Genomic DNA, 10,757 nt, shown 5'->3' on the forward strand with positions numbered 1-10,757 from the left:
AATTTAGCTTTAGGACAATTCTTTTTGTTTTTTTTCATTGAAGACAAATTAAATGAAGATAATAATACCAAAGAGTTTGTGATTGCAATCATTTTCAGGAAGAAACTGAGTATCATCCGACAGAATTGCAGGGGTGCCAATACTTTTGGCCACCACTGTACTATTGTTATACTTTAGGAGGGCTAAATCTGCACCTTGCTGGTGATCCACTGACCAGCCCACCCGAGGCGTCCACAGGGAATCTGCCAGGTAGGAAGATTACCAGTCCAGGTCCTGTTCTAATAGATAGTTTTGTGGATTTGGGGTAACTGAGTGATATGGACACATTATTATAGGGGCACGAGACACCCAGGTAAAATCCATGTATGTCATGTAGGACGGCCCTGGTGGTACAGAAAAGTAAAAAAAACTGATGACTTTTTTTTTTAGAGGCATTTGTATACTTTACCTTCTATTATTATTTATTCTATTTTCACTCATTTATATAACCTGATCATTTCCCTGACAGGTCGGTGAGTTGTTTATTGTTTAGCAATAATGTATCACCCACAACTATAAATGATAAAGAATAACATTCCATTATTATCATTTACAGCAGAAGATAATTTATACCATATATAACATGTATATAATATCTACCAAAGCGAAAAAACGACTATTCTACAAACATGGAGAAAACTGATTTTTCTATCTTTTCCAACACAGATTTATATACATTTATATTCTATTAATCAGATGGGATATTTCTATTCCACATTCTCTGCCTCATTCACCAGTTGGCAGCAAACATGGCGGCCTGGCTGCTCTGATGTCACAATGCTCAGGATTAGGGGGTCACTCAGTTATGATGTCATAATGACATCATGGAATGTCCTGAGGGTATATAATCTCTGAGCACTGTGACCTCAGCGCCATTTCTTGAGTTGATGCTTTTGCTGAGACTTCACTTTGGTTGTGGAAGAGCGAACTAGTTTGTGTTACACATCTGGTGATTACTTCCATTTATTCTTCTTGATCTTTGATCAGAGCACAATAACACCGGTGCCACCGGAGAGCTTAGTTCTCCAATATTCTATCAGCCAGCTCCAGGTACCTAAGTCATGAGCGCCCGGGAGCTGCGCCAGCTGATTGCTGACAATGAGGCATGGCTGCGCCGACCAGAAAATCAAGGTAAGTGAAATATTTGGGGGAGATCCACAATATTCCCACACTATAGGGCTTTCCTGGGAGGAGATATCCCTGGGGTATGAGGGGACACATTTCAGGACAGACAGTGCAGGTTAACTAAGGCCAAAATAAAGGCAATTCTTTCTAGGGTTCCCCTCTCCCTAAACACCACAGCAGTAGAAGGACCCATCACTATAGCCAAAAAGTGTTTACTAAAATTGGAAATAATTCAGATAAATTCTTATTTGTTTATAGGTCAGGCCATAATTGTCCATGGACGGAGGAGGTCTCCTCCAAGAGATCAGGAAAGACCTTCTACCAGTGATGGAAGGAGGTCTTCTCCAAGAGATCAGGAAAGACCTTCTACCAGTGATGGACGTCAGAGAGACAGCAATGCTGTCACTGAGAGGAGAGGGAGACGGGCCAGAGATCCTCCACGGCGTAGAGGACAGGAAGAGAGCAGGGATAGAAGCCGCTCTCCTCTAAGACCAGCCCCTGCGGAGCCCTCCGGAGAGAGCAGCAGGGATGGCGGCCGTCCCCTCCCACCCATTCAACTGGAGGAAGTGGGTGTGATGACACCACCACTGCCACAGGTGGAGCCACCTGCACAAAACCTACCTGTGCAGGAGAGACCTTCTACCAGCGATGGACGGTCTCCTCCAAGAGACGAGGAAAGACCTTCTACCAGTGATGGACGTCAGAGCGACAGCAATGCTGTGGAGCCACCTGCACAAAATCTACCTGTGCGGCAGAGGCGGCAGCATTGGGTTCGCAGGAGAGCACTGCTAATTGCAAATCTCCCAACAAGGGATGTAACCGCACAGGAGGAGGCCGAGTCATGTATCATCTGTATGACCGAATATGAGATCGGAGAGCAGGTCACGGTCCTTCCATGTGACCACACCTTCCATCAGGGATGTATTACTAGATGGCTCCGCTCCAAACCTCTGTGCCCCTGTGCCGTAACCACTGCTTCCATTGAAGCACCATGTTCATGGTGCAGACAGTGGTGGAGAACATACTGACCCCAGCCCAGGTAAGGGAGCAATGCATACATTAACACTACATTCATTACAAAACTGTAAAAAATATCACCTGTAACTTCCTGCTGTTCTGATCTCTCTTTAGTTTACCATCAGCTTTGGTCAACATCTTACCAAGCATGAAGGGCCATGAACACCCCAAAAACACCCGATGGTAAGTCACCTCTCATTCCCGCTGCCCCATGATATCTATATCACATGTGACATATAAGTAATTGTTCTTTTCTCCTTTTCATAGAAGGATGATCCAAGTCTGGAGAACATTGAGGAATTAGATCAGAATGACTTGTCCTTCATGTAAGTAGATATTAGAATTTGCTTTTTTATATTTTCCAGCTGATTATTAACTTTTTACTGGGAATCTATTGATGAGATGTAATAATTTGGTGTCTTCTCTTTACAGAAATCTGCAGAAGTTACAGATCATTTCCATAATGATCCACAGATCCCTCATCTGCTTCATAGAGACCCTGATTTCATCATGTGCAGAGATGCTGATAACAGCTGCAGCCCCAGACTATGATATCCTCATATATTCCATTATTTGTCCAAATGTTCCTAAAAATAAATAATATTTACCATCTCTATGTCTGGTTGTGACTTCACTATATAGAATGTTGTTACGTAACATTAGCAGCACATAATGATAAGTGAGGGAGGGATTTACCATTAGTTGGTATAGGGGTAGTGGCAACAGATAAAGGGGATGTCCAGCTCTTTTATATTGATGACTTACCCTTAGGATAGGCGACCAATATTAGATTAATGGGGACGCGACCCCCGGCACGCGCGATCAGCTGTTCTTGGTGCCGGTTGGATGTGATTATTTGCAGACTGGAACAGCACAGCGCCAACAACTGCATAGTGGCTACAGCGGGGTACTGCAGATCATATGAATAGGGTCAGGTGTGCAGTACCCGGAATCGGCCACTATATAGCTGGCAGAGCAGTACAGCATGGGCTCTGGCACCGCGTCCCACATTGCTTTAAACTGCTCGCGATACTCATCTCTCCACGTTCCTCCGCAGCTCCGGTGTCTTCCGACTCTGTGACATCTCAGGGAAGAGGGCGCGATCACTACAGCGCCCCCTCTGTGCTGGGCAGTCACAGTGCAGAGAGCCGGAACACGCTGTGGAGACAGGACCTGCGGCCAGCGGGGAACAAGGAGAGGGAAGTATTTGATTATTATTTTTTTTCTGTATGGAGCATTACATGGGGCCATACTGTATGGAGCATTATATGGGGCCATACTATATTGAGCATTATATGGGGCCATACTGTATGGAGCATTATATGGGGCCCATACTATATTGAGCATTATATGGGGCCATACTGTATGGAGCATTATATGGGGCCCATACTGTATGGAGCAATACATTGGATACGGAAAGTATTCAGACCCCTTTAAATGTTTCACTCTTTGTTTCATTGCAGCCATTTGGTAAACTCTAAAAAGTTCATTTTTTCCTCATTAAAGTACACTCTGCACCCCATCTTGACTGAAAAAAAACTGAAATGTAGAAATTTTTGCAAAATTATTAAAAAAGAAAAACTGAAATATCACATAACGCTATGCATATTTTATCAAACCCCTCCATGGAGCTGTAGCACTAAAGCACTAGGATAGCAGGTCGCAACTATGCAGTGTGTGGTCCTTAAATGAAGGTAAAATCATAATAGAAATATGGTATCACTTTTGGGATTCTGGGATCAACGAGCGATGAGTTATCCCAGAAGTTTTTAATAAAATGTGCAGGCTAGAGCCCAGTCCCTGTGACGTCATCCCAGGGGGGTCTCTCCCTTCAGCATAAAATAGTTGGCTGGGGGGTATAGATACTATAAGCAATGGGTCATATTCGATAACGTTCAAATCAAATCCACCTATATTGAATCGTCTCAGCGATCTTATAGTAAGTCTCTTCTTTAATCCTTATTATTTGGTGTAACTATTAATGTATTGTATTGTCTCCTTTTGTAAACATTTTTGTATAGTTTTCCTAAACACTGCCTCCCATTTGGATTAAATATAAAATCTAATCGTTCTGTTTCTTTTGTCCTGTAATCGTTCCCTTCCCAGAAGCCATACACTACCAGAATGCAGGCGTTTGGCCAGGCAAGGCCTTGTACTATATTTCAAACTCAGCCGGTGGTGGCAGCGAGTAATATTAATAATTGGGCTATTGTGAAGGTGGCAGTGACTGTACAGAGGGCATTAACATATATTCCATATGTTGGAATCCCTGATGAAATCCTGACACAGTGACAGCATGGTGAGATATAGAGTGATCTCTGTGGAATACATGACAATGGAGATGTTGGGGATTAAACCCGCGGCCTCATACATGCAAAGCATGCGCTCTACCACTGAGCTACATCCCCTGCATGTGTGTTATGCTCATATGCAAAACCCTAAGGGTATGTTCACACTTATTTGAAAGCAGAAATTTCTGCAGCATTTCCACATCTCTTGGCAGGAAAAACGCAGCGGCAAAAACGTGCTTTTTTTCCTGCATTTTTCTAGCGTTTTTAGACAGCAATAAATGACATGGAGATAGATAATGGAGATAGATTGAGTAGATAGATAGACAGATATATTGACCAACAGACGTACAGAGAGACATTTAGACATAGGAACAGACATATAGACAAATAATTGCACAACCACCCAACATATAATAACTTTGCACCCTGTGGAGCTTATCAGGCAGCTTTTAATGATTAAATAAAAAAACAAACAAAAAAAAATGACGTGGTGTATCCCCCCATGTAACCAGCAAAGTTAATTAAAGCAGACAACTGAGAGCTGATATTATCAGGCTGGGAAGGTCCCTGGTGATTGTGCATAAACATACCAGCCCGCAGCACAGCCCTCCATGTGCTCGCCAGAGGTAGTCTGACTGCCATTAGGTACCGAGATGAGATCCTCAGACCTCTTGTGAGACCATATGCTGGTGAGGTTGGCCCTGGGTTCCTCCTAATGCAGGACAATGCCAGACCTCATGTGGCTGGAGTGTGTCAGCAGTTCCTGCAAGATGAAGGCATTGAAGCTATGGACTGGCCGCCCGTTCCCCAGACCTGAATCCGATTGAGCACATCTGGGACATCATGTCTCGCTCCATCCACCAACGTCACGTTGCACCACAGACTGTCCAGGAGTTGGCGGATGCTTTAGTCCAGGTCTGGGAGGAGATCCCACAGGAGACCATCCGCAACCTCATCAGGAGCATGCCCAGGCGTTGTAGGGAGGTCATACAGGCACATGGAGGCCACACACAATACTCAGCCTCATCAGGAGCATGCCCAGGCGTTGTAGGGAGGTCATACAGGCACGTGGAGGCCACACACAATACTCAGCCTCATCAGGAGCATGCCCAGGCGTTGTAGGGAGGTCATACAGGCACGTGGAGGCCACACACAATACTCAGCCTCATCAGGAGCATGCCCAGGCGTTGTAGGGAGGTCATACAGGCACGTGGAGGCCACACACAATACTCAGCCTCATCAGGAGCATGCCCAGGCGTTGTAGGGAGGTCATACAGGCACGTGGAGGTCACACACAATACTCAGCCTCATCAGGAGCATGCCCAGGCGTTGTAGGGAGGTCATACAGGCACGTGGAGGTCACACACAATACTGAGCCTCATTTTGACTTGTTTTAAGGACATTACATCAGAGTTGGATCAGCCTGTAGTGTGTTATTCCACTTTAATTTTGGGGGTGACTCCAAATCCAGGCCTCCATTGGTTAATAAATGTGATTTCAATTGATGATTTTTGTGTGATTTTGTTGTCAGCACATTCAACTTTGTACAGAACAAAGTATTCAATGAGAAGATTTCATTCATTCAGATCTAGGATGTGTTATTTGAGTGCTCCCTTTATTATTTTGAGCAGTGTAAATACAGTTATATAAAAAGTTTGGGCACCCCTATTAATCTTAAGCTTAATGTTTTATAAAAATTGGTGTTTTTGCAACAGCTATTTCATTTTGATATATGTAATAACTGTTGGACACAGTAATGTTTCTGCCTTGAAATGAGGTTTATTGTACTAACAGAAAATGTGCAATCTGCATTCAAACAAACTTTGACAGGTGCATAAGTATGGGCACCTCACCAGAAAAGTGACATTAATATTTAGTAGATCCTCCTTTTGCAAAAATAACAGCCTCTAGTCGCTTCCTGTAGCTTTTAATGAGTTCCTGGATCCTGGATGAAGGTATTTTTGACCATTCCTCTTTACGAAACAATTCCAGTTCAGTTAAGTTTGATGGTCGCTGAGCATGGACAGCCCTCTTCAAATGATCCCACAGACGTTCAATGATATTCAGGTCTGGGGACCGGGATGGCCATTCCAGAACATTGTAATTGTTCCTCTGCATGAATGCCTGAGTAGATTTGGAGCGGTGTTTTGGATCATTGTCTTGCTGAAAGATCCATCCCCTGCGTAACTTCAACTTTATCACTGATTCTTGAACATTATTGTCAAGAATCTGCTGATACTGAGTGGAATCCATGCGTCCCTCAACTTTAACAAGATTCCTGGCGCCGGCATTGGCCACACAGCCCCAAAGCATGATGGAACCTCCACCAAATTTTACTGTGGGTAGCAAGTGTTTTTCTCGGAATGCTGTGTTTTTTTGCCGCCATGCATAATGCCTTTTTGTATGACCAAACAACTCAATCTTGGTTTCATCAGTCCACAGGACCTTCTTCCAAAAAAAAAATTGGCTTCTCCAATTGTGCTTTTGCATACCTCAGCCGACTCTGTTTGTGGCGTGCTTGCAGAAACGGCTTCTTTCGCATCACTCTCCCATACAGCTTCTCCTTGTGCAAAGTGCGTTGCATAGTTGACCGATGCACAGTGACACCATCTGCAGCAAGTTGATGCTGCAGCTCTCTGGAGGTGGTCTGAGGATTGTCCTTGACTGATCTCACCATTCTTCTTCTCTGCCTTTCTGATGTTTTTCTTGGCCTGCCACTTCTGGCCTTAACAATAACTGTCCCTGTGTTGTTCCATTTCCTTACTATGTTCCTCACAGTGGAAACTGACAGGTTAAATCTCTGAGACAGCTTTTTGTATCCTTCCCCTGAACAACTATGTTGAATAATCTTTGTTTTCAGATCATTTGACAGTTGTTTTGAGGAGCCCATGATGCCACTCTTCAGAGGAGATTCAAACAGGAGAACAACTTGTAAGTGGCCACTTTAAGTAGCTTTTCTCATGATTGCATACACCTGGCTATGAAGTTCAAAGCTCAATTAGGTTACAAAACCAAAAAAAGTGTTTTAGTACGTCAGTAAAAAGTAGGTAGGAGTATTTAAAACAAGAAAATGATAAGGTTGCCCATACTTATGCACCTGTCAAATTTTGTTTGAATGCAGATTGCACATTTTCTGTTAGTACAATAAACCTCATTTCAAGGCAGAAACATTACTGTGTCCAACAGTTATTACATATATCAAACTGAAATAGCTGTTGCAAAAACACCAATTTTTATAAAACATTAAGCTTAAGATTAATAGGGGTGCCCAAACTTTTTCATATAACTGTATAAGATGGATAGGTATACACACACAGAATATCAATGACATTTACATAATGGATGGTCGTGTGATGCAAAGAATAAAGAGAGAAACAATATAAAGACAAAAGAAAGTAAGTGGGATGTGTGCAAACAATGCTCCAGAGTGTAACAGTATACAGTATGGGGGTCTGACAGTATATGGAGGTCTGACAAAGGGAGAACTAAGTGCAAAATCAAATAACAAAGTTCCTGGAATATAATTGGAGAGATTTTACTAATTTATCACAAGACATGGATGCATGCGCTCTACCACTGAGATACATCCCTTGGATGGAGACTGATAGGAGGTCACATAAGTGATGGACGATCCATGACGCCGGCGCTGCGGTTATATTTCTCCTTATTCTCATGTGACCATTCTGATACATTTCTTCTCCCTCCTTGTATTTGCTCCTCTGTTTTTGGAACTCCCATAACAATAAATAAGAAAGCCGACACGTGCGCCACCGGCTCCCACCCACTCACTATGTGCATTATCTCTGTACTGTGACCTCACTATGTGCATTATTTATGTACTGTGACCTCACTATGTGCATTATTTATGTACTGTGACCTCACTATGTGCATTATCTATGTCCTGTGACCTCACTATGTGCATTATCTATGTACTGTGACCTCACTATGTGCATTATCTATGTACTGTGACCTCACTATGTGCATTATTTATGTACTGTGACCTCACTATGTGCATTATCTCTGTACTGTGACCTCACTATGTGCATTATCTCTGTACTGTGACCTCACTATGTGCATTATCTCTGTACTGTGACCTCACTATGTGCATTATCTCTGTACTGTGACCTCACTATGTGCATTATCTCTGTACTGTGACCTCACTATGTGCATTATTTATGTACTGTGACCTCACTATGTGCATTATTTATGTACTGTGACCTCACTATGTGCATTATCTATGTACTGTGACCTCACTATGTGCATTATCTATGTACTGTGACCTCACTATGTGCATTATCTATGTACTGTGACCTCACTATGTGCATTATTTATGTACTGTGACCTCACTATGTGCATTATCTCTGTACTGTGACCTCACTATGTGCATTATCTCTGTACTGTGACCTCACTATGTGCATTATCTCTGTACTGTGACCTCACTATGTGCATTATCTCTGTACTGTGACCACACTATGTGCATTATCTATGTACTGTGAACTCACTATGTGTATTATCTCTGTACTGTGACATCACTATGTGTATTATCTCTGTAATGTGACCTCACTATGTGCATTATCTATGTACTGTGACCTCACTATCTGCATTATTTAGGTACTGTGACCTCACTATGTGCATTATCTCTGTACTGTGACCTCACTATGTACATTATCTATGTACTGTGACATCACTATGTGCATTATTTATGTACTGTGACCTCACTATGTGCATTATCTCTGTACTGTGACCACACTATGTGCATTATCTATGTACTGTGAACTCACTATGTGTATTATCTCTGTACTGTGACATCACTATGTGTATTATCTCTGTACTGTGACCTCACTATGTGCATTATCTATGTACTGTGACCTCACTATCTGCATTATTTAGGTACTGTGACCTCACTATGTGCATTATCTCTGTACTGTGACCTCACTATGTACATTATCTATGTACTGTGACATCACTATGTGCATTATCTATGTACTGTGACCTCACTATGTGTATTATCTCTCTACTGTGACCTCACTATGTGCATTATTTAGGTACTGTGACCTCACTATGTGCATTATCTCTGTACTGTGACCTCACTATGTACATTATCTATGTACTGTGACATCACTATGTGCATTATCTATGTACTGTGACCTCACTATGTGCATTATCTCTCTACTGTGAACTCACTATGTGCATTATCTATGTACTGTGACATCACTATGTGCATTATCTCTCTACTGTGACCTCACTATGTGTATTATCTCTGTAATGTGACATCACTATGTGGATTATCTCTGTACTGTGACATCACTATGTGCATTATCCCTGTACTGTGACCTCACTATGTGCATTATCTATGTACTGTGACATCACTATGTGCATTATTTCTGTACTGTGACCACACTATGTGCATTATCTATGTACTGTGACCTCACTATGTGTATTATCTATCTACTGTGACATCACTATGTGCATTATCTATGTACTCTGACCACACAATGTGCATTATCTATGTACTGTGACCTCACTATGTGCATTATCTCTGTACTGTGACCACACAATGTGCATTATCTATGTACTGTGACCTCACTATGTGCATTATCTCTGTACTGTGACTTCACTATGTGCATTATCTATGTACTGTGACATCACTATGTGCATTATCTCTGTATTGTGACATCACTGTGTTTATTATCTCTCTACTGTGACCTCACTATGTGCATTATCTCTGTAATGGGACATCACTGTGTTTATTAACTCTCTACTGTGATCTCACTATGTGCATTATCTATGTACTGTGACCTCACTAAGTGCATTATCTCTGTACTCTGACCTCACTATTTGCATTATCTCTATACTGTGACATCACTATGTGTATTATCTCTGTAATGTGACATCACTGTGTTTATTATCTCTCTACTGTGACCTCACTATGTGCATTATCTCTGTACTGTGACCTCACTATGTGCATTATCTATGTACTGTGACATCACTATGTGCATTATCTCTGTACTGTGACCACACTGTGCATTATCAATGTACTGTGACCTCACTATGTGCATTATCTATGTACTGTGACATCACTATGTGCATTATCTATGTACTGTGACATCACTATGTGTATTATCTCTGTAATGTGACATCACTGTGTTTATTATCTCTCTACTGTGACCTCACTATGTGCATTATCTCTGTACTGTGACTTCACTATGTGCATTTTCTATGTAGTGTGACCTCACTATGTGCATAATCTATGTACTGTGACCTCACTATGTGCATTATCTCGGT

At 42.1% G+C, this 10,757-nt stretch overlaps 1 non-coding gene across 1 annotated transcript; it reads right to left on the bottom strand.

Moving 5' to 3' along the window:
• Positions 1-4,517: 4,517 nt before the first annotated feature.
• On the bottom strand, positions 4,518-4,589 carry TRNAA-UGC (transfer RNA alanine (anticodon UGC)). The gene has a single exon. It is a non-coding gene; the product is annotated as a tRNA-Ala (tRNA).
• Between the last annotated feature and the right edge of the window lie 6,168 nt (positions 4,590-10,757).

Source organism: Phyllobates terribilis, unplaced genomic scaffold, assembly GCF_046119375.1.
Source record: "Phyllobates terribilis strain yellow unplaced genomic scaffold, ASM4611937v1 Scaffold_3__8_contigs__length_932513732, whole genome shotgun sequence".
NCBI classification, from domain to species: Eukaryota; Metazoa; Chordata; class Amphibia; order Anura; family Dendrobatidae; genus Phyllobates; species Phyllobates terribilis.